This window comes from Loxodonta africana, chromosome 3, assembly GCF_030014295.1.
Source record: "Loxodonta africana isolate mLoxAfr1 chromosome 3, mLoxAfr1.hap2, whole genome shotgun sequence".
Taxonomy (NCBI): domain Eukaryota; kingdom Metazoa; phylum Chordata; class Mammalia; order Proboscidea; family Elephantidae; genus Loxodonta; species Loxodonta africana.
Genome location: NC_087344.1, coordinates 16,221,330 through 16,246,982, shown reverse-complemented (window position 1 = coordinate 16,246,982; position 25,653 = coordinate 16,221,330). Strand labels below are relative to the sequence as shown.

Below are 25,653 nucleotides of genomic sequence, written 5' to 3'. Positions count from 1 at the left end.
CAACTTGAGAAATGCCGAGCATGTTCTTCCCTTTTGGTTTTCTATCTCCAGTTCTTTTCACATTTCATTATAATACTTTGTCTTCTGGAGGTGCCTTATGAAATCTTCTGTTCAACTCTTTTACTTCATCATTTCTTCCTTTTGCTTTAGCTACTCAACATTCAAGAACAAGTTTAATGGTTTCTTCTGACATCCATTTTGGTCTTTTCGTTCTTTCCTGTCTTTTTAATGACCTTTTGCTTTCTTCCGTATAATGTCCTTGATGTGATCCCACAACTCGTCTGGTCTTCGGTCATTAGTGTTCAATGCATCAAATCTATTCCTGAAATGGTCTCTAAATTCAGGTGGGATATACTCAGGGTCGTACTTTGGCTCTTGTGGACTTGTTCTAATTTTCTTCAACTTCGAGATGTTTCAGAAATACACTACAGGCATTTCTTTTAAAGCATCTCTGGGTGGAGTTGAACCAGCAACTTTTTGGTTTCCTCTTGAGCTCATTGACCATTTGCATCCCAAGGGACACCAGAAGGCGCTTGATGGCCCTGTTAGTGAATCAAATTGCTTCCCCTATCACAAGCTTCCCCTCCTTTGACCCGGAACAGATAAAGTTGGGAGTGTCTGTTTTGTTTTGAAGAAATGTTTGCTTCACATGTGCTAGAGGGGACCTGAGTGAACCTGAGAGCAGAGATGTGGTAGAGATGCTAAAACCCTGAGAGGCCAAACTCTGCTCAGTGACATTTCAGTGGGGGAACCAGCTTCATGGAGCCTGACGAGGTTGTTGTAGAAGATCTGCTAAGTGGGATCTCACCCAGATATACATGTTGCGGTGCACACATGGCATGCAGGCCAAGAGGACTGTCTGGGTTGATAACTGGTAGAACTATTCTGTGTTCTAGTCTTGGACTGTCTTTAATATTTCTTACAATTTTGATTTGGTTTTTACAAATTCCCTTAAGTTCTGTTTATCTGGAAATGACCTAATTTGCCATCATATTTGAAAGACAGATTTGCTCTATATGTAATTCTTGGCTGGCAGTGTTCTTCCTTCAAGGCTTTATATATGTCACCCCATTGCCTTGTTGCCTGCATGGTTTCTGCTGAGTAGTCAGAGTTTATTCTTACTGGTTCTCATTTGTAGGTGACTTTTGGTTTATCCATAGCCACTCACAACATTCTTTGTCTTTGGTTTTGGCAAGTTTGATTATGATATGTGTTGGTGACTTTCTTTTGGGGTCTACTCTATATGGGGTTCATTGAGCTTCTTGGATAGATATTTTCTCATCTTTTATGATATCAGGGAAGTTGTCTGCCAGCAAATCTTGAACAATTCTGTATTTTCTGTTATCCCCCATTCTGGTACTATGATCACTTGTAAGTTTTTCCTCTTGATAGTGCCCCACATAATTCTTAGGCTTTCTTCATTTTTTTTTTTAATTCTTTTTTTTCTGATTTTTCCTTAAATGAATTGATGTCAAGGGATTTATCTTCAGCCTCACTAATTCTGACTTTCATTGTCTCAATTCTGTTCCTACGATGTTCTATTGAGTTGTCTAATTCCGAAATTTTATTGTTAATCTTTTGGATTTCTAGTTGCTGTCTCTGTGATTTCTATCATTCTGTTAATTTTGTTCTCCTGTTCTTGTATTGTTTTCCTGAATTCCCCTGTTGCTTTGTCTGTATGCTCCTTGGCTTGATCTGAGTTTTGGTTGATCTCATGCTCTTGGAGAGCTCTGTATATTAGCCTTCTTAATTCTTTCTCAGGTGATTTCATTTCCTTATGTTCCTCCAGAAGGTTTCGTGGTTCTTTATTTTGGACGCTTGCTGGAGCCATCTTGACCTACTTCTTTATGTGATTGTTATTAAGTTATTATATTTATTTATTGTGTGTTTGTTTACCATGTCCTTCTTGTTTTATTTTGATTTTCCCAAGTAGGCTGGGTGTGTGAGCTGCTTTGATTGTTGGCATCTTTGAAGCTCTCACATCACGTCTCCAGGTGGTCAGAGCAGCTACTAGGTATGTAAGCCCGGGAGTCTGTTCACTTTTCTTGTGGGAGTGGGCGTAGGTGTCCAGGCTGTTGTTCATCAAGTCTGTGGTGCAGACTTTCACCTACAGTCCTAGATGGGCAGGACTGCATACGGGTGTTGGGAGCAGGCACAGGTTTCTGACTGCAGGTGGGGGCTATGTGCAGAGCAAGACAGGGTGCTGATGGCTCCTCTTGGGTGCCTAGGTGGAGGGCATGTCCCTGTCCCCAGAGTGCATAGTGTGGAGGGGAGTGTATTGCAGCTCGTCCTTGGGTACGCGGGGCTGTTGGCTGGAGGGACTGGGAGGCACCTCTTATTCTCAGACCCCCTGTTGTGGGAAGTTAGATAGAGTGGTGGTACCACCAGCCCTGGTGTGGGTGGCTGGGCACCTGCTTAGGGGGTAGGGTGGTATGAAATGTCACAAATTTGCAGCTCCACCTTGGCTGCCATTGTTGAAAATGTGCTTCAGGTGTATGCCCTGCTGTTTTATGGTAATGAGGGCATGTGGTGTTGAACCGGCCAACATAGTTATGGGCAAGTGTGAAGGGTGCTGTAAATCCGTGGACCCCCTATGCCAGTGGCTGGGCGAAGTGGCTGTGAGACTGGTGTGGGAGCAGAGAGCCCTAAGTTCCCAGCATAGGGGGTGTGGCATTTTTTAGTATTGTGGGATTGGTGTCAGAGAGGAGTGGGGTTGGGGGTGAATGAGGGGAAGGAATCACTTCTTCTCTGTGAAACTCCGGGAGGGGGAGGGGTTGTTTTGCCCCAGGGCACTAGGTTAGAGGCTTGCCCTTAACTGTTACAGGTCTGGTGTCATCCTACTGGGCTCTAGAGGCATTTGCAGATGAGCTGCTGCTTGGCTACACCCGCTGTGATGACGCTTGTCTTTAAATGTTGTTCCTTGTCTCAGCCTGTGTGAGCTACACTGACTTAGCTAACGGGGCACTGGCAATCTTGCTATCGGTACTTCTCTGCTGCTTTTGGATTGTCTAACCTCCCTCCTGCTGCTCAGTTCGATTCTTCAGCTTTGTCTTTGATGATTAGGGTGCCTAGATTGTCGTATATAATTGATTCACTTGTTTTTTCGGGTCTTTGTTCTAAGAGGAACAACAGGCAGTGTCTGACTATTCCATCGTCTTGGCTGCACTCCCCTGGGAGTGTCTGTTTTGGTTTGAAGGAATGTTTTCTTCACGTGTGGTAGAAGGGACCTGCATGAACCTGAGAGAAAAGATGTGGTGGAGATGCTCAAACCTGGAAAGGCCAAGCCATTCTCAGTGAAGTTTACAGGGAAGAACCAGCTCCATGAACCCTGATGAGATGATGTGGATGATCTGCCAAGTGCGGGATGCCAGTAGCTGTGAGTGGAATCTCACCCAGACATACATGCTGCTGTGCACACATGGCACACAGGCCAAGAGGACTTTGTGCAGTGGAGGTTGAAGGTGTGCACAAGAGTGGTGGAGCCACTGGTTGGTGATTTTTCAACAAGATTCGAGTGAAGAGAATTTCAGGCACCTCTGTGGCCTTTAAGAACTTTGCCTCCCAAAATTACCAAGGAGCTTAACCTATGAACTTCTCTGTTCTCCTAGGCAGCTGCTGGCACCATGTTAAAGTACAAGTTTCCTGGAAAATTTTGAGGCAATGCTATCGAAGGCTTCAGACGTGCCTGAAATTCTCTTCAGTTTCACCCCATTGAGAGTCTGCCGAGGCAGTGTGCACACCTCCATCCTCCACTGAATGAAGTCTTCCTGTCCTGGTGTGCCATTCAAACATAGCAGCGTGTATTTGTGGGTGAGATCCCACTCACAGCCATTGGCATCCAGCACTTGGCAGATCTCCTGCCTCATCTCCTTGGGCTCCATGGAGCTGATGATCTTCATCTTCCAGGTAAACTTGAGAGAGTGAGGCTTGGCCTCTCAGGGTTTGAGCATCATCTCTACAGCTTTGGTCTCAGATACCTTCGGGTCCTTTTTGACACACACAAAACAAAGATACCTTCTCCTAATCTTAAAGAAGCTCCCAGTGGCCCCCTGCTGGCCCTGGCTGCTTATGAAGGGAGAGGCTGGAGTCACAGCCTGGGGCATATTCGGCTGGTCAGGTACTTCCTACACCCGCTCTTCATTTAATGAGCTTAATTTTAACACTCCCTGGGAGAAACTGGTTCCCTCTGGGGCTCCACTACTCTTGTCGATGGTGTGGGCTGAGGAGGAGCCACAGAAAGACATTGGGGGGCTGTACTGGGCTGTGGCACCTCACTGTTTCTCACCTTGGCACACAGTCCAGAGGTCTGGTTGGGCTGTGCTTAGGCTGTCCTGGATTCCTGGTGCAGGTGGGACATGGCCATTAGATAGACCGTTCAAAGAATTGTGGATGTAGTAATCATAGGTGGGAATGGCAGGCTTGGTGGAACTACACTGTTTGGGTTTAGCACAGGTGGTAGGATGCACTTCATGGGGTGAGGAAGAAGTGTGGCTATTGGTGCAATGGGCTGCAGCTTGGGGTTCCAGGGTGCTGGTGTGGCTCTCCGTCTCAGATGTGTTGTGACCCAGAAGCAGTTAGGTGGCCATCACGTCATTGTACTTTTGGTTCAACAGGGAGTCATGAATCTCTTCCTGTGCATAACCCATGTTCACCATCACCTCAATGCACCAGGGGTCATCATAGTCTGGGAGTGGCTGGACATATAGCCTGTTTTTCTTTATGGCCCACCTTCATCCATAGATGTCCTGGGATCTCCTCTAATGTGGCTCTCTTTCTTGGGTCACGAATGAAAATTTTGCTCAGCAGTTATTAACACTGTGTAGACATGTGGAAAGGAATATCATATTGTCCCTCCAGTACCTGCTCTCACAGCTTCAATAAGGTCTTTCCACCAAAAGGCAGAGATGCACTTACCATGAAGTACAGGATGACTCCCAGGCTCCACACATCCACTGGGGGTCTGTCATACTTTTCTCCCTGAAGGAGTATAAGGGGAACTTATACTCTTATAAGGGAATAAGGGGGACTGCCACAGAAGATATCCAGCTTGTTTCCCGTGGTGAATTCAGTTCCAAAGCCAAAGTTTGCAAGTTTGATGTTCATTTCCTCATCCAATAGCAGGCTTGCTGTTCTCAGATCCCTATGAACAATACCCTTGTTGTGACAATACTACATCACCAACACTATTTAGTGAAATTTTCTTCGGGCCTCTTGTTCACTCATCAAACCATGAATCACTAGGTGATAAAACATGTCCCCTCCACTTGCATATTCCATCACTATATTGAGGGTGTTCTCATTATCACTTGAAATAGCTTTACAATATTTGGATGATGGAGATCCTTCATAATTTTTATTTTTTGGTATACTCTCTGGAGGTTGGAGGACGTCTGTTGGATCTTGTCAGCTGTTTTAATCAGTACCTCTTTGCCAGTGTTGATGTGCTGGGCCAACTTGGCCCTGGCAAATGTCCCATTGCCAATGGTTCTGAGGAGGTGGTAATGTCCCACATGGGTTTCCTTCTCAGCAGAGAAGGCTAAGTGGCTCCATAGCATGTTGGATGTGCAGTCAAGGTCTAGTGGGCTTTGGGATAAGAGATGCCCTTGTGGTAGTATTAAAACTGGAATTAAAAATGGAAAAGTGATGACTAAAAACCTAATGAAATATTGAAAAAATGAGAAAAATAAGTTAAAATGTAATAAAAAAGATAAAAGGAGAAAAAATTAAAACTTTAAAAGAAAAAACTTGTGAAAGCTAAAAACATAGCTAGAAAAAATCAAATAGATCGAATGAAAGTGACCAAAATAAAAGAATAAAAATAAAACGAAAACTCAGTAATTAGAAAAATAATAATCTACAAGTTTGAAGTGATGTAAAACAAAAGAGGTAAGGAAAATTAAAACAAGAAAATTAATAAAATGGGAAATTTAAAAATATATTGAAAAGATAAAATTAGAAAAACAAAAGAACTGAATGAAAAAGGATATACAAGAGAAAAATATAGAAATGAAAAGAATAAATTAAAAAGGAATAATATGACAAAATAAAAAAATAAAGAAAAAGATTAAATGTGAATATCAAAGAATACAGAAATGAGAAAAAATGGTAAATGGAAAATAAAGCAATAAAGAAAAGGATAAAGAAAAAAGATAAAAACATAAGATATATATGAATTAGGTAAATGAGAACAGCAAAAGGAGGAAATGGAAAATTAAGATTAAAATGGCAAAAGGTAAAAAATTAGAAGCAAGGTAAATGCTATATATAAACACAAAACAATAAATAAAGGGTCAAGAAAAAGGCAATAAACAATTAAAAAAGGATAAGAGCAGATATAAAATGACAATAGTAAAATGATAAAGAAAAAATAAGTACATAGAAAAAGTAAAATGAAAAATTGAGGAAATAAAGGGAAAGGAAAATAAATGAAAAAATAACAAAGGAATGAAGGAAAACGAGGAAAAGTAGAAACAGAAAAGAGTAAGGACAAAATAAGAAAAGCTGATAATGAAATAGACACAAACCCCACAATTTGAAGAGAATACAAGCTAAGTTCGATCACAGTCTCTCAGGTCGCTGAAACAGCTTCCTGAGCTAGAAGGACCACAAATTTAGGTTTCCAGGGACTTATACAGGGGCTTGGAGCTCCAAACAATTGACTCTTTATGAGGTTGCCGCAAGAAATGGACCAGTCAAGACTGGGGATAATTCACTGTGCCTTCACTTTTTGGTCTCAAAAATACCCATTTTTTCAAAAAGAAAAATGTGTGTATGTGTGTATTGTATATAGGGAGAGAATTCCACAGAGCTTTTATTTCTTTTTTTTTATTGATTTTCATATTTTTTATTGTGTTGAAAATATACCTAACAAAACATGCCATTTCAACAATTTCTACATGTACATTTCAGTTAATTGATTATATTATTCAAGTTGTGCAAGCATTCTCGCTGTTATTTTCCAAATCATTCCACTACCTTTAACAGAAACTCAGTGCCCCTAATCAAAAACTCTTCCTTTTCCCCTCCTTGTCGCCCCTGGTAACCACTAATAACCTTTGTCTTGTGTATATTTGCTCATGTCCTGAATTATTTTGCTCAGGTTGGTGTTTTCAGGCTTCATGTTTTTGTATGCATCAGGACTTCATTTTTTGCAGGGCGGGGGGGGGGTCTGTGATACTCTATTGGGAGTCCCTGGCTTGCAGCAACAGTTAAGTGCTCATCTACTAGGTTTCAGGTTCAAACCCACCCAGAGGCTTCTCACAAGACAGGCCCAGCGATCTGCTTCTGAAAAGTCACAGCCTCGAAAACTCTATGGAGCAGTTCTACTCCATTGTGTGTATGTAGAAGATTTTGTGTGTTCATCTCTTGGTAGACATTTTGGTTTCCATCTTTTGCCTATTGTGAAAAGTGCTACAGTGAAGATTGTTGTACAGATTTCTGTTTGCCTCCCTACCCTCACTTCTTCTGGAATTGGGATTGCTGGGTTGTATGGTAGTTCTAAGTTCAGTCTTTTGAGGAAATGCCAAACTGTTATCCATAGTTGCTGTTGTGTTGTTAGGTGCTGTCGAGTTGATTCTAACTCATAGTGACCCTAGGTACAACAGAACGAAACACTGGCCAGTCCTGTGCCATCCTTATAATCGTCACTGTGTTTGAGCCTGTTGTAGCCACTGTGTCCATCTATCTTGTTGAGGGTCTTCTTCTTTTTCACTGACCCTCTACTTTACCAAGTGTCTTAGTTATCTAGTGCTTCTATAACAAATATTACAAGTAGATGGCTTTACCAAACAAATTTATTCTGTCAGAGTCTAGAAGACTAGAAATCCAAATTCAGGGCACCAGCTCCCTAGAAATGCCTTCGTTCTCTGTTGCTTCTGGGGAAGGCCCTTGTCATCAATCTTCTCCTGGTCTAGGAGCTTCTCAGCACAGTGACCCTGGGTCCAAAGGTTGTGCTCTGCTCCTGGCACCTCTTTCCTGATGGTATGAGGTCCCTGTATCTCTCTGATTGCTTCTCTCTCCATTTATGTCTTGGGATATAAAAGGTGATGCAGGCCACATCCCAGGGTAACTCCCCTTACATAGGATCAGGGTTGTGACCTGAGTAAAGGTGTTGCATCCTTTACAATTCAATCCACGACATTCCAGCCTCTGGCCCTCAAAAATCAGGTCCTCACAACATGTAAAACACTTTCACCCCACCATATCATCCCAAAAGTCTTAAATCAAGTCCAAATTCTATCCTGGGGAAAAATTTTTCTTCATCTATGAAATCTAGAATACAAGTTATCTGCTTCCAAGTAGAATGGTGGAAGAGGTGCAATGTAGATATTTCCATTACAAATGGTAGGAACTGGAGAGAATGAGGGGATAACGGGCATTAAGAACAATTCACGTTAGCTCTCAAGGCTTGAAGATAACCCTCTGTTTTCTGAGACCACCTGGACAATGGCCCTGTCCGCCAGACTCCGAGTGGTGGCCACACTTTCTGGATTCTGGACAGAGGCTCCTCAGCCCTAGATTTCAGCTCTACCTTCCAGGCCTACTGGGACGGCAGTTGTGCTCCATCAGCTTTGGGCTGCCCCATTCTCCTAGTCCATCTGAGTGGCAGCTTCACCTGCTGTCCTTGACAGGCCCCATTCTTCTGCCCTTTGGGCCAGCAGCCCTGCCCCCTCACCTTTGGGCTGTGGATCCATCCTCACCCTTCAGCAAAATTTTACTTGCATGTGATATTAATATTGTTTGATAATTTCCACATTCTGTTGGATCACCATTCTTTGGAATGGGCACAAATATGGATCTCTTCCAGTCAGTGGGCCAGGTAGCTGTCTTTCAAATTTCTTGATAGAGGAGTGAGTACCTCCAGCGCTGCATCCATTTTGTTGAAACATCTCGGTTGGTATTCTGTCAATTTGTAGAGCCTTGTTTTTCACCAAGGTCTTCAGTACAACCTGTGTTTCAGCCCATTGTTGATGCCACTGTGTCAGTCCCTCTTGCTGAGGGTCTTCCTTTTTTTCGCTGACCTTCTACTTTACCAAACATGATGTCCTTCTCCAAGGATTGGTCCTTCCTGGTAACCTGTCCAAAGTAAGTGAGGCAAAGTCTTTCTATCCTCCCCTTTAAGGAGCATTCTGGCTGTACGACATATTTGTCCATTCTGGCAGTCCATGGTATATTCAATATTCTTCACCATAATTGAGGCCTCTGTAAAGACTTTAAGGATCCCTGGTGGTGCAGTAGTTAAGCATTCAGCTGCTAACCAAAATGTTTGCAGTTTGAATCCATCAGCCCCTCCATTGTGATAAGATGTGGTAGTTTGCTTTCACAAAGATTAAAGCCTTGGATACTGTGTGGGGCAGTTCTCCTCTGTTTTGTGGCATCCTTATAAGTTGGAATCGACTAGACAGCAATGGGTAAAGGCTTTTAATCTGTGAGGTTAAAATAAGAGTAAGAGAAACTAAGCACAGATTCTGGCCAGTCCAAATTGGAAACTGAAGCCAAGCCACCCCTACTGAAGCAATGTGTGGGAGAGGAAGCCAAGGCCTGGTTGAGTTTGAATTCGGGTGTGGATCTGGAGGCTGACCTGAAATTAGATTCAGTGGGTGTGGAGGCACAGCCACCAGTCAGAGTGGGGGCATATGGAAGTCAGTTTATTAATGGAATGTTAGCATATGTCCATCTCACAGTGGGTCCAGTGGGCCCCCAAACTCATTCTGTAGTGATTTCCCCAGTTCCAGAATGTGTAATTGGAATAGTCATAGTCAACATCTGGCAGAACCCACACACTAGATCCCTGACATGTGGAGTAAGGACTATTATGGTGGGAAAGGCTAAGTGGGAGCCATTAGAACTGCCCCTACCTAGGAAAATAGTAAACCAAAAGCAATACTGCATTCCTGGAAGGATTGTGATTACTGCCACCATCAAGGACTTGAAGGATGCAGGAGTGTTGATTCCCACCACATCCCCATTCGACATGCCTATTTGGCCTGTGCAAAAAACAGATGGATTTTGGAGAATGCTAGTGGATTATCAAAAACTTAAGTAGGAAGTGACTCCAATTGCAGCTGCTGTTCAAGATGTGGTTTCATAGCTGGAGCAAATTAATGTCTCCTGGTACCTGGAATACAGCTATTGATCTGGCTAATGCCTTTTTCTCCATACTTGTTTCAAAGGACCCTTGGAAGAAGTTTGCCTTCAGCTGGCAAGGCCAGCAATATACATTCACTCTCCTACCTCTTTTTTTTTATTTCTCCTACCTCAGAGGTATATGAACTCTCCAGTTTATGTCATAATTTAGTCCACAGGAATGTCATTACCACCAAGCAATGAGAGATAGGAGCAGAGTGCCCCCTTTACACCAGAGTCACTGTGCTGAGAGGCTCCTGGACCCAGGGGAAGATTGATGATAAGGACCTTCCCTAGAGCCAACAGAGAGAGAAAGCCTTCCCTTGGAGCTGGCACCCTGAATTCAGACTTCTGGCCTCCTAAGCTGTGAGAGAACACATTTCTGTCAGTTAAAACCATCTACTTGTGGCATTTCTATTATAGCAGCACTAGATGACTAAGACAGAATTCAAAAGCCAACCTTCTCTGAATAGAATATTTACACAATTACAGGTCTCCTGTTGCTATATCTATCATTTTTGCATGTTAAAAAAAATTGCAGTGGTATTAAATTTTATTGCAAAATTTCTAAACACAAGTAAAAATGGTAATGTTGGAAATTTGTTATAATTCCATTGGCATATATATTTTATTACCACAGCAATTCTAAGACTCAAAAATAATTTTTATTTTACTAGTTTTATGTGTAGTATTTGGGGGAGGAATTAAGAGAAATGAGAGTTCAGAAATGAATAATCTAAAGCATGAGATCTCAAACTCTGTCATGAACCTGGGGCTTGAGTCATAAGACAGAAAAACAAACAGTGAATGAATATTCACATTCTCTTCCCTTCCTCCAGGAATCCTGACATTGGCCTGCATCTTGTCACTCAATCTTGACCTTTCTCTCCATTCAATTCATCACACTCTAACCAGAATATCCTTGCAAAAATGAATCAAATCACTCCCTCGTTTCCAACCCTTTCATGAATTCTCACTAGTTTTAGGAGAAATTCAAAATTCTGAATGCAGCTTATTGAGTCTTATGTTATCTGGCCCCTAAAACTTGAGTGCACTTGTTACTACTTTCCCCCCTCACTCTCTCAACTACAGTCGAGTGAAACTGCAAATATCCTGTCATCTCTACTGTTCACTCATCCTAAATCCTCTCGCCCCAATCCCCACTGCTAACTACATTTTACCAATCTTTCAGGTCTCTGATCAAATGTAACTTCATCAGAAATTATACTCAGGGGCCATTACTATACTTCCTCATGGCATCTGGGATTCTTTCTGTACTCCTTATCACAGGTCAAATACTTATTTGTGCAATCACGTAGAGGTTTCCAATGGCGTATAGGGCTAATATGCCTATAGATGCATTGTCATAGGCCCGTTTGTCATCTACGCAGCTTGTTGCCTCAGCATCCATTAATCCCTCCTAGCTGCCCTCCCACCCACTTTCTGACATGATCATTCCTATCTTGTCATGCCCTGTGTGGCTCTGCATGCAGATGGGCTGTTGTCTCCTCTCTGACCTGTGAGCACTAATTCTATATTTCTTCTCTGGCCCTCCTGCGTGAGGTTCACTTTCTTGGGCATACCTGACAGACTGTCTATGACACCCACAGACGTCTTTTGGATAAAAATTATAAGACAATTAGCGACGAGGATGGGATGGCCCACAGGACTGCTACTGGACTACTCCTGGCTCACTAACTGGCTCCCCCAGACTGACAATACTAGCTGGATAGCTCTCCGTCTTCCTGGCATTTGTCTGAGCTCCTGGCAGCTGCTTTTTGTGGTCTCTTCTGGGTGCTGCCAAGGCTTCCCTCCCCAAAGTGTGGATCCCACAAGTTTGAGTCCTCCCTGGACTGCGCTGACCAGCCCTAACCTGGCACAAGGAGGAAAGAAAGAAAAAATTCCCCCAGTGCTCCCCAGGAGGAACATCCTGGCTCTGGGTGCGATTGGCTGGATCAATAACAAAGGATCCCTGCAAACTAGTTTAAATTAATTCCTATGAATGGGGTCAGGTGGTCGACAAGCCCCACCAGCAGACAGCTGCTCGGTCTAGGTGTGGTGTGACCCCAGTGATGGAGTAGACTGGGAGTCTCTTCCCTGACATTGTCCCTTGAGTCCAGGGGTGGTGGCGGGACTGGGAGCCAGTGCGTAAGACTCCTTTCCCCTTAATTTATCCTCTGGCATCCTAATCAGTGAGAGGACATCCCCACCCCTGGGAAGTAAGTGTGCCTTGTAAGAGTCAATACTGCAGGGGTATACAACCCCTCTGTTGCTGCATACCTTGCTTCTGTTGCATTTTGTCTCCTGACCCCATTGTGGGTCTAACAGTTGGCATTTGGTGGAAAGGGACCTCGTGAGTCAATTTAAGGGCCAAGAACACTTTGTGCAGGCTCCTCTGGAAACTCCTGAGGAAATCAGTAAACTGCGAAAGAAATGCGGAGCTCCTATATCATGAACTGAGGCCTATCAACATGCCAAAGAGCTGGTTCTCTGCCCTTGCAGACTAGAGGCCCTGGCCCCAAAGACAACCTTGCCGCCATATTGTTAGTGGAGTCTGAACTCAGCCCCGATGACGCAAATTGGAGGGAAAAAACAAACAGCTGCCTATGATCAGAGCCACGAGGGACCACCAGAAATTTACTCGGAAAACACCTACAGGGAAAAAGGTTGGGGACAAGCAAGAGATTGAAAACCTTAAGAGTTAAATAGTAAGATTTTACTGCGCTAAAAATACAACCTATTAAAAGATTTTGTTCAAAAAGATTAATGAAAAGGGAGCCTCCTGTTCCAGCAGGCTATCCTGGAAAAGAAAATCCCACTCTAGAGAAGGGGCAGAGCCTAAATGAAAACCTGAGAAGGGAAAAAAAGGTTAAAAGGTAAGAGGCAGCAGCTACTAATGACAGGTAGTTTGAATTTAGAGTAGAATATTTACACAGTTACAGGCCTCCTGTTGCTATATTTATCATTTTTTGTGTGTTTAAAAAATTTCAGTAGTATTACATTTTATTGCTAAAATTTCTAAGCACAAGTAAAAATACTAATGTTCAAAGTTTGTTATAATTCCATTGGCATATATATTTTATTGCTATAATTGTTGTAAGACACAAAAAGATTTTTAATTGTGTTAGTATCATGTGTAGAAATACAGGAAGGAATTTAAGAGAAGTAAGAGTCCAGAAACGAATCATTCATAGCAAGACAACCTGTCATGAACTTGGAGTTTGAGTTATAGGACAGAAAAACAATGACTGCATTCTCTTCCCCTCCTCCAACTATTTCAGTTTTGGCCTGCGTTTTAGCCACATCAATCCTGACCTCGCTCTCCATTTAATTCCCCACGCTCTCACCAGGATATCCTTGCAAAAATACATAAAAGATCAAATCACTCCCTTGTTTACAATCCTTTCGCGAATTTAGTTTTAGGAGAAGCTCAAGATTCTCAATGTGGAGCCTTATCAAAACCCAAACCAGAGAGGAAAGAAAGTTAAAAGCCAAGCAGCAGCAGGGACTGATGAAAGATAGTTTGGATTTGGAGTGACCACTCTTCCACCCCTGCCACTCTGCTAGTTGTGGCTCTGCTACAAGAAAAGCCTACTCCTCAGGGTTCTGGGGAAAACACCCATGCCACCCTGTGGCCCAGCAGAGGAAGGAATTCAACTCAACCCAAGCCCAGGGTTCTTAAACCATGAACCATTGCCATGGGGGAGATCCATAAGCCCGACTATACTGATGAGAAGCTCTCTAGAAGAAAAAAGAATATTATAAATATGGCAGGAGAAAGAGAAAGAGCCCCTCCCATAGCATATCTAGTGACAGAATAAAAGAGAAAAAAATCTGAATACAAGGGGAGGAAATCTGATATATGTGTATATATATATATATATACATGATGTAAATTAAAACAAAAGTTTATGATTTGATCCACTCAGATAGCCAAAATTGATGAAAATATTTTTCTTATTATATTATTGTTGTTAAGATAATTTATACAGCAAAAGAAAAAAAGGTACTGATTGGCTCTCGTGCCTCTACGATGTAACTTCTAAATTAACTTCAGTATCTGCCAAAAAACACCAATTGAAAACCATCTTGAATTAATACTGGGACTGAAATTACAGTTATTCCTGGGAATCCTGCTAAGTTTAAACATGGTATCCTCTATAATCTAGGGGAGTTACTGAATATAAAATGAAGAAGAAACAAATATGCCTCATCTTAATCATCAAAATTGTTGCCTTGCCTAAACTTCCTGGAGTCATAGCACTTATGGCCCTAAAATATCCCATAGTTGGCATGGACACTCGGATGCAATAAGTAATAAATGACATGAAATTAAGTCTCTTGACATGTACAAATTGTCTTGACAAAATGGGACCCCACAGACCCTTGGTTGTAATAATATGGCCAATATGTGTTAAAACATGGCCTTTAAGGATTAAAACTTATCATATAATCTAATTAGTAAAGGTGTGATTATCCTCACTGCCTAGCAACCCAATTTTGCCCATTCATAAACCTAGAAAGAAGTAACTGGCCCCTCACAGTGGGTTACTGAAATCTTAATGCTGTGGTCCCGATTGCTAATACCTGATATTATTAAAATTTTTTCTCCATCCAATCAGCAACCAGTAAATATTTCTCTTTTATGATTTTAACTAATATATTCTATCCAGTGCCTATTTCAACAGCTTCGCGGCCTTCGCCTCTGAAAGGACACAATACACCTTTGCCACACCATACACAGGGCACCTCAGCAGCCTTGCCATGGCACACAGTCTTTGCAGACAAGATTTTAACTGCACCCGCTTTCTCTAGGAGTGCAGGTGTGACATTGTATTAACGATAGCCTCCTTAAGAACATGTAAATCCAATATCTTTTTGTCCTTTTTTGAGTTCTGAAGGCAACATATTGCTCGTTTACAATGTTTACTTGAACTCACAGATGCTGCTGTTTACAAAGCAGCACACCTTGAAGGGGGCTCCTCCAACAGAAGGCTCTAAACCCTGTCCAAATTAAAACCCACAGACACTCCAGCTAGTGCCCACAGATAATCCATCTCTGTAGAGCTTTAACAACTTCCTTTCATGCCTCTTGGAGTCTCTGGACCACCTATCATGGCCATAAGTTTCCCACGAGTTCCTGATTCAAGAAACTGTCCTGGATCCCATGCCACGTACCATTAGAGCAACAACTGCTGACTGCATTCTGGGCTTTCTTGGAAACAGAGGTTCTCACACAACCTGAGGCTGTGGCTCTGCATGCTCATCTGACCATTATGCCTGAGATCATGGAAACAGCACCCCACGAGCTTGGCATGGCGGCCAAGACTTCCTTGAAACAGGATGGAGCCAAACCTGGGCTCTCTGGCATATTCAACCTGAAGGATGGGGAGGCCTCCCCTGACCTCAGTCCCTTGCCAGATGCCATGTTACTGGAGGAGGCCTCCCCTCCCCCAGATGCCTTGACTACCTGGGGGGCCCCTTGGGATTAACTGACTGAACAGCAGTGGGAGTTCATAGACGGTACAGATGGTACAATTCCCACACACGTGATATACAGCTCGGTGGAATGGTGCTGTTTTCCATTCCTTAATCAGGATGTTCCTGATCAAGAACGAGACCCAGGGGTCAGCACAATTGGCCAAACTTTAGGAAATCATCTTAGCACTGGATGCCCTGGCCAACAGATGGCCCCGTGTACATATTTTCTACAAATCCTTAGGTCACAGCCTGGGAGTTGTTGTCTTCAGGTTAAAAATCTCTGGGGATGTCTTGCCTCACAGATACCTGAAATATAAATCAAGGTCACACATATCTGTATAAACAAAGACCACAAGACAAAGACTCATCAGGACACTCCTGCCCTTCAGAGTGCCAGACTGATGGTAACCAAGGCACACATATCACTTCTCAAAATATACAGTGCTGGGCTCTTGAAAGGGGCATGCTGTGGAACTTTGATCTCCCTGATCAGTCCCAGTGTTTTAAGAGACAAAATGGTGTCCTCTTACAACTCCTGTGTAATTTACAAAATGACAAATGGATCTCTAAAAGGGTCTCCTTTCTGCCTCAGGTTTTATTTTCTTAATTCAAGGCCCTTTGGCTGACTCACACTTCACAAAAACTTTAAAAAACCTTTCTATAGCCTCTTCTTGTATTTCAATGGGGGCGTATCTCACCTCTAAAGGTACAAACTCACCATACATGAGGCCAGGTAATTGATTTCAGATCTTTGGTTTTTTTTTTTTAACATAGGTATTTATTGCTATAAATTTCCCTCAATTACTGCCTTGGTTGTATCCCATAGATATTGGTATGTTGCTTTTCATTCTCCTTTGACTCCAAGTATTTTTCTAGTTCTCTCTTGGCTTCATCTTTGATCCATTGATCATTTGTTGTTGTTAGGTGCCCATCGAGTTGGTTCTGACTCATAGTGACCCTATGTACAACAGAACGAAACACTGCCTGGTCCTGCACCATCCACACAACAGTTGCTATATTTGAGCCAAATCGATGCAGCCACTGTGTCAATCCATCTCATCAAGGGTCTTCATTTTTTTCACTGACCTTACCAAGCATGACGTCCCTCTCCAGAGACTGATCCCTCCTGATAAAATGTCCAAAGTACAAGAGACAGTCTCACCATCCTTGCTTCCAAGGAGCACTCTGGCTGCACTTCTTCCAGGGCAGACTTATTCATTCTCCTGGCAGTCCATGGTATATTTAGTATTCTTTGCCAACATCATAATTCAAAGGCATCAATTCTTCTTTGGTCTTCTTTATTCATAATACAGCTTTCACACTGCGTATGAGACAACTGAAAATATGGTACTTGGGTAAGGCACACCTTAGTCCTCAAAGTGACATCTTTGCTTTTTAACACTTTGAAGAGGTCTTTTGCAGCAGATTTTCCCAATGCAATGCCTCCTTTGATTTTTTGACTGCTGCTTCCACGGTTGTTGATTGTGGATCCAAGTAAAATGAAGTCCTTGACAACTTCGATCTTTTCTCCATTTATCATTATCTTGTTTATTGGTCCACTTGTGAGGATTTTTGTTTTCCTTATGTTGAGGTCCAATCCATACTGAAGGCTGTGGTCTTTGATCTTCATCAGTAAGTGTTTCAAGTCCTCTTCACTTTCAGCAAGCAAGGTTGTGTCATCTGCATAATGCAGGTTGTTAATGAGTCTTCCTCCAATCCTGATGCCACATTCTTCTTCATATAGTCCAGCATCTCGGATTATTTGCTCAGCAAACACACTGAATAAATATGGTGAAAGGATACAACCTTGGCACATACCTTTCCAGATTTAAAACCATTCAGTATCCCCTGCAACCGTTTTTGAATGATTTCAGCAAAATTTTACTTGCATGTGATATGAATGACATAGTTTGATAATTTCCACATTCTGTTGGGTCACTTTTCTTTGAGATCGGCACAAATATGGATCTCTTCCAGTCAGTTGGCCAGGTAACTGTCTTCCAGATTTCCTGGCATAGACAAGTGAACATCTGCAGCGCTGCATCCATTTGTTGAAACATCTCAGTTGGTAGTCCGTCAATTCCTGGAGCCTTGTTCTTCACCAAAGCTTTTAGTGCACCTTGGACTTCTTCCTTCAATACCACTCATTCTTTATCATATGCCACCTCCTGAAATGGTTGAATATCAACTAATTCTTTTGGGTACAGTGACTCTCTATATTCCTTCCATCTTCTTTTGATGCTTCCTGTATCCTTCAATATTTTGCCCATGGAGTCCTTCAAAATTGCACCTTGAGGCTTGACTTTTTTCCTCAGTTCTTTGAGTTTGAGAACTGCTGAGCGTGTTCTCTTTTAGTCTTCTAACTCCAGGTGTTTGCACATTTCATTGTAATACTTTACTTTGTCTTCTCAAAAGACAAAGTTCAGCTTCTATTCACGCTAGCTGCTCTACATTCAAGAGCAAGTTTCAGGGTCTCTTCTGACATCCATTTTGGTCCTTTCTGTCTTTCCTGTGTTTTTAATGACTTTTTGCTTTCTTCATGTATGATGTCATTCCACAGCTCGTCTGGCCTTTGGTCATTAGTGTTCAATTCATCAAATCTATTTGAGATGGTCTCTAAATTCAGGTGGGCTATTCTCAAGGTTGTAATTTGGCTGCCATAGACTTGTTCTAATTTTCTTCAGCTTCAGCTTAAACTTGCATATGAGCAATTGATGGTCTATTCTGCAGTCAGCCTCTGGCCTTGTTCTTACTGATGACATTGAGCTTTTCCATGATCTCTTTCTATAGATGTAGTCGATTTGATTCCTGTGTATTATATTCAGTGAAGTTCACGAGCATAGTTGCTTTTATGTTGCTGGAAAAAAGGTATTTGCAATGAATAAGTCATTGGTCTTACAAAATTCTATCATGCAAATCTGGCAATATTTCTGCCACCGAGGCCGTATTTTCCAACTAAAGATCTTTTTTCTTTGTTTCCAACTTTTGCATTCCAGTCACCTATAATTATCAATGCATCTTGATTGCATGTTAGATCAATTTCAGACTGCAGAAGTTGGTAAAAATCTTCAATTTTCTCATCTTTGGCATTAGTGGTTGGTGCGTAAATTTGAATAACAGTGGTCTTAACTGGACTTCCTTGTAGGGGTATGAATATTATCCTATCACTGACAGCATTGTACTTCAGGATAGATCTTGAAATATTCTTTTTGATGACGAACATGACATCATTCCTCTTCAATTTGTCATTTCTGGCATAGTAGATCATATGATTGATTCAAAATCGCCAATACAGTCCATTTCAGCTCACTAATACCTAGGATATTGATATTTATGCATTCCATTTCATTTTGATGATTTCCAGTTTTCCTAGATTCATACTTCAGACATTCCACATTCCGATTATGAATGGATGACTACAACTGTTTCTTCTCATTTTGAGTCATGCCACATCAGCAAATGAAGGTCCTGAAAGCTATACTCCATCCATGTCATTAAGGTCAACTCTACTTTGAGGAGGCAGCTCTTCCCAAGTGGTATTTTGAGCACCTTCTAACCTGAGGAGCTCATCTTCCCACACAATATCAGACAACGTTCCGCTGCTATTCACAAGGTTTTTCTTGGCAAATTTTTTTTCAGAAGTAGACTACCAGATCCTTCTTCCTAGCCTGTCTTAGTCTGAAAGCCCCACTGAAACCTGTTCACCATGGGTGACCTTGCTGGTCACCCGTGCCATAACTTCCACGGTGGCATATCTTCCAGCATTATAGGGATATGCAAGCCTCTACAGTACAACAGACATGCGGTGGCAATTTTGAATAGCAGTGGTGAAAACAGGTGTCATTTTCTTGTTCTTGATTATATGGAGAAAGCTTTCATTCTTTCACCGTTGAATATGATGTGAGCTGTGGGATTTTCACGAATGCTTATTAAGTTAACAAGTTTCCCTTTGATTCTAGTATGCTGAGTGTTCTAATTATAAAACTGTGTTGGATTTTGTGAAATACTTTTGCTTTATCTGTTGAGATGATCATGTTTTTTTTTGTTTGATTTTTCTTCGTGTTATTGGTTTGGTGTATTACATTGATTTTCTAATATTTATCCACTCTTGCATTCTGGGATAAACCCCCCTTGATTATGGTGTGTAATTCTTTTAATATGCTGTTGGATTGGGTTTTCTAATATGTCTTCTGTTGAGTATTTTTGTGTCTGTATTCATTAATATCACACGCAAGTAAAATTTTGCTGAAGATCATTCAAAAGTAGCTGCGACAGTATTTCTACAGGGAACTGCCAGAACTTCAAGCCAGATTCAGAAGAGGATGTAGTACCAGGGATATCATTGCTAATGTCAGATGGATCCTGGCTGAAATCAGAGAATACCAGAAAGACGTTTATCTGTGTTTTATTGACTATGCAAAGGCATTCGACTGTGTGGATCATAGCAATTTATGGATAACATTTTGAAGGGGAATTCCAGAACACTTAATTTTGCTCATGAGGAACCTATACATAGATCAAAAGGCAGTTCTTCAGACTGAACAAGGGGATAATATGTGGTTTAAAGTCAGGAAAGGTATGTGCCAGGGTTGTATCCTTTCACCATACTTACTCAATCTGTATGCCGAGCAAAAAATCCGAGAAGTTGGACTATATGAAGAAGAACAGAGGATCAGTGTTGCAGGAAAACTCATTAACAATCTGCATTTTGCAGATGACACATCCTTGCTTGCTGAAAGTGAAGAGGACTTGAAGCACTCACTAATGAAGATCAAAGACCACAGCCTTCAGTATGTATTACACCTCAACAGAAAGACAACAAAAATCCTCACAACTGGACCACTAAGCAACATCGTGATAAATGGAGAAAATATTGAATTTGTCAAGGATTTCCCAACACCCACGGAAGCAGCAGTCAAGAAATCAAAAGACGCATTGCATGGGCAAATCAGCTACAAAAGACCTCTTTAAAGTGTTGAAAAGCAAATATGTCACCTTGGAGACTAAGGCGTGCCTGACTGAAGCCATGGTGTTTTCAGTTGCCTCATACACATGAGAAAGCTGGACGATGAATAGGGGAGATCGAAGAAGAAGTGATGCCCTAAAATTGTGGTGTTGGCGAAGAATACGGAATATACCATGGACTGCCAAAAGAACAAACAAATCTGTCTTGAAATGCTCCTTAGAAACAAGGATGGCAAGACCACGTCTCACGTCCTTCAGACACTTTATCAGGAGGGACCAGTTCCTGGAGGAGGACATCATGCTTGGTAAAGTAGAGGGTCAACAAAAAAGAGGAAGACTCTCAACAAGATGAATTGACACAGTGGCTGTAACAATGGGCTCAAGTATAACAACGATTGTGAGGATGCTGTACGACCCAGCAGTGTTTTGTTCTGTTGTACATAGGGTCGCTGTGAGTCCAAACTGACTCAACAGCACCTAACGACATTTTGTGGACGTTAGTTTATCTTTACCATCTTTGCATTCTGGGATAAACTCCACTTGGTTACGGTGTATAATTCTTTTACTATGCTATTGAATTTTGTTGGGTATTTTTGTGTCTCTTAAAAAAAAAAAATTTTTTTTTTATTTTTCGTGGGGGACACATTGGTCTGTTTTTTCTTTTTTTCGTGTCATATCTGTACTGGCTTTGGTATGAGAGTAATAACTTGTTTCATAGGATGAGTTAGGAAGTGTTCCCTCCTTTTCTATTTTTAAAGGAGTTTGAGAGGGATTGATGTGAATTCTTCTTTAAATGCTTGGTAGAATTCGACAGTGAAGCCAACATGGTTGGGATGATGTTGATTCAATCTCTTCATTATTGTTCTGTTTCCTTTGGTTTTCAACAGTTTGATTATAATATCTCTCAGTGTGGATCTCTTTGAATTATTCTTGCTTGGAGTTCATTGACCTTTGTGAATATGCAGGTTCATGTCTTTCATCAAATTTAGGATGGTTTCAGCCATTATTTCTATAAATATCCTTTATGCTCCTTTCTCTCTCACTTCTCTTTTGGGTACACCCATAAAGCATTTGCTGGTCCACTTGATGGTGCCCCCAAAGTTCTAACTTTCTTCACTTTTCTTCATTCTTTTTCCTTTCTGATCCTTGGACTGAGTAATTTCAGTTGCTCTATATCTAAACTCACTGATTCTTCCTTCTACCTGCTGAACTTTTCTAGTGAAGTTTTCGTTTTATTTATTTTACTTTTCAGCTCCAAAATCTGTCCTTGGTTCCTTTTTATAATTTATATCACTTTATCAATATTCTTATTTTGTTAATACATTCTTTTTCTTTAGCTTTTTGTCCATGTTATTTTTTAGCTTTAAGAGTGGCACCTAACCAGGGAGCAGTTGAGGCATCGGCAAGCAGCAAATGCCACGAACCTTTCCTACCATTTTTTTTTGAAGTCACTGTGTTCTTGACTCTGTATTCTCTTGATTGCAGTAAGGCTTTGGTTCCCAAATTCTGACAAAGTTGGTTCTGCCAATTTTTGCTTGTATGTGTGTGTGTATTTCCTGGGGGACAAAGAATTGAGTATGTGATTAACTGATTGTAACTTTCCTTAGCTATGAACTGTTTGAAATAATATCTGCTTAATAAATGGAAACCCTCGTGGCGTCGTGTTTAAGCGCTACAGCTGGTAACCAAAAGATCAGCAGTTCAAATCTGCCAGGCGCTCCTTGGAAACTCTACGGGGCAGCTCTATCTGTCCTATAGGGTCGCTATGAGTTGGACTCAACTCGATGGCAGTGGGTTTGGTTTTTTTTTTTTTTTTGGAATAGAGAAATAAACGAGCTAGTGTGTTGAAAGCTTTTTGCAAACATTTTCACATTTTGTAGTTGCTCAATTAGTGGTACATTTTGTCATTTATACATTGTAATAATGAATGTTAGGGTTTTTCATGGATTTAAAATATGTAACCTGGCCCACTGCAGTGCAGGAGACTTCAACTTTGGTTGTGTGTCATGATTAGAGGTACTTAGATGGCTCACTTCACCCCTTCCCTGACCACAGGAGCCTTCCTATTCTACAGCTTCACTGATGTTAAGACCAATTTTAGCTTCAGAAATGCAGTGTGGCAGCCTTTTCTCTCCTTTCTGCATGTCAAGATACTTCTCAGAGTCTAATCTTTGGTGGGACCTATACCCTGGAAGGTTTCAGTGGTCAGTCAGAGTTCAAATTGTGAATTAGTCACACTTGCATGTCTTCCAGGGCTTCCAATGTGAGAAAATTTTGAAGTAGAACCTCCAGAGGACTGGAGTATAAGTTTCTTAGCATTCACGGGCAAATTAACTGGTAAATTCTCTGCTCTTCTATTTATTTGCTTACAAAATGTGACTCTTAACCTATTCTTCATGATCAGCAAACACAAGGCCATGATTTTGGCCTTTGCAGAAATGGAGCTTTTTGTCATCTTGTAACATTTGGTTAGGGTTAGAGTTACATGAGAAAGGGAAGTCCCTTCTTCATCCAGTGTCTTCCACTGTCCTCCATACACTGGTAACTGGTCAACAAGAAATATATGGCTGAGTTCCATAACCACAAAGCAAGCAAAAAAGGGGGATCTGTAGCAGAAACAATAAATGGATAACCAGGAAAATGGTCAAAGCATGGCTTTGTATTAAGTTGATTTTCTTTGAGTGACAAACCAGCTCCTAGCAACACCAAGGCTTAGTTGTTGGTCCTCAACCAGCTATCCCTCCCCTCCAGGTCTTACACTCCTGTCTCTGTGTCTGTCTACTTATGATACCAATTTTAAATGTCTTCTCTGACACCAAGTGCAAGTGCAGTTCTTGTGACTAACCACCTGGTCCAAAGTTTGATCGCGTAGTTAAAGGGCACGGTCTTCTAGCTTTTCTGGTCTGCCCAACTCTTCAGACACTGACCACAGGTTTGGAGGTTCTGAGGGCCACCCAGACTTCCAATCAGCATGCTTAAGTTTAGAGGTTCCCCTACCTGCTGGGTTCAGTAATTTGCTAGAATGACTCAATTCAGGAAGTGCATTATTTATAATGACAGATTATAGCAAATATATCAGGACCAGCATAAAGAAGAGACACGCACGGTGAGGTTTGAGGAGGTTGCAAATGTTGAGCTCCTATGTTAGAAGGATGTTTTGCACTCTCCCTGCTGCCATGCATAGACATCTATCATCAAACAGGATGCAATCAACTCCTTGAGCTTCAGTGTCCAGTGTCTTTACTGGAGTTTCATTCTTAGGCATAAGTGATTGAATCACTGGTCATATGACTGAACTCAGAATCCAGTCCCATCTCCCCTGGAGTTCGGGTAGAGGTAGTGTTCATAACACATGGTGGGCTTTTTGAGCCCCATTCACTGAGTCACTTCTTTAGGATATGCTATACAGCATGCTCTGGAGTCATCCATGAACATCCGGAACATTGGAATCATTCTGGAAGTTCTCTGTATAAACTAATTTTTTACCTCACAGGATTGCTTTTCTCTTTCCCTATCTTAAGGTGAAAAATACTGCTCACTATATATCAGGAAAGACCAGGTGCTAGAAAAGGATATCATGTGTGGCAAAGTAGAGGGTCAGCAAAAAACAGAGGAAACCCTCAGTGAGATGTATTGACCCAATAGCCACAACAATGGACACAAACATAATGATCACGAAAACAGCGCAGGACTTCAGTGTTTCCATTATACAAAAGTTAGCCACGAGGCAGAGTGGACTTGACAGCGACTAAAAATACGCAACAGTATTTTACATGAATTAACGCAGTTACCATTAACCCAGTTAACCCTCATCAATCTCTGTAACTTCTGTTGTCTCACTGTATAAGTCCTAGAGGTTGCAAACCTAGTATGTGACAAGGATAGGATCAAGATTCAAGCCAATACCTAAAGTCGACCATGCTCTCTTTATTGGTGCACTACAAGTGCCAGGTGCTCTAGGCTCAAAATGAATCAAGGCACTCTCATTTCTGGGTGTAAAAGGGCCAAAAAGCCAATCTTGCCCTCATGACTAGACATGGTGAATATAACAAACTAGGGTTTTTTAATACAGTGGAACACCTACTGGAAGAAGGTCCAGTCACCAGCTCCGCCCACAGCCCCGCCTTCCCTTTTGGTCGCCACCACCGCCAGCCTGGTCTCCACCTAGGGTCCAACCGAGTCTTTAAGGCAAGAAAACATCTCTTAGCGTTTCCCATCTGGAATAAGTCGCGCAGGCACCCGTCTTCCCCAACCTCCGAGTCCCCGCCCAGTACGTTCCCAGGAGGAACCGGAAGTGGAAGTGCGGGTTCGCCAGGCGGCGGCCTTCTCACGTGAGTCTTAGGGGCGGTTTGAGGTAAGTTTTCACCTCTCCGGGCGTCGGCCCAGTCCACCTGGAGCCCTGAGGGAGCGGGAGGATCTGGAGGAGCAGGTGCGGGTCAGAGGGCACCGTTCCAGGCCCGGCGGCGCGCTTTGTCGGCAGCACCTTCCTCCTGTGGAAGCTGCTCGGCCCCTCAGAGAGGCCTCTCGGCTGAGCCCGCGCCCGTCAGGGCCGCCGGTGCAGGCGCCGCCCGGAGCGTAGGTCCCTTCTGGAAAAGGCGGGATGGGAAGTGGGGTCAGGGCGCCTTTGGCCGGTCCTTTTCGTTTGCCGTGCTTTACACTTCACCAGTTGCCATCGAGTAGATTCCGACTCACAGCGACTCTATAGGACAGAGTAGAGCTGCCCCAAAGCGTTTCCAAGACTTCCACATCTTTCTCTCGTGGAGCGGCTGGTGGGCTCAGCTGCAGACCTTTCCATTAGTAGCAGATCACTTTAACTCCTGCGCCACCAGGGCTCTTTACCGCTGTCTTTAAAAGCCGGTAGAGCATTTGTGGCCTTTCTCCAGAGTAAAAACCCTCTCGTCGTTTGGATCACCGACACTCCGGCCCCAGCTTCGAGTTGTTCTGCTGACCTGGCAATTCTGGCCTGTTGCAGTGAACACAGAGTGGAATCGCTTTGGCTGTGGTATCATTTACTGGCCCTAAAATCCCACCACCCACCTCAGTCTGGCGCCGCCATTCACCTTTGTTTTCTATGCTGCTTGA

At 42.3% G+C, this 25,653-nt stretch overlaps 1 pseudogene; it reads right to left on the bottom strand.

Moving 5' to 3' along the window:
• Window positions 1–3,199: 3,199 nt before the first annotated feature.
• LOC135230499 (serine/threonine-protein kinase MARK2-like) lies at window positions 3,200–7,818 on the bottom strand (annotated as a pseudogene).
• Between the last annotated feature and the right edge of the window lie 17,835 nt (window positions 7,819–25,653).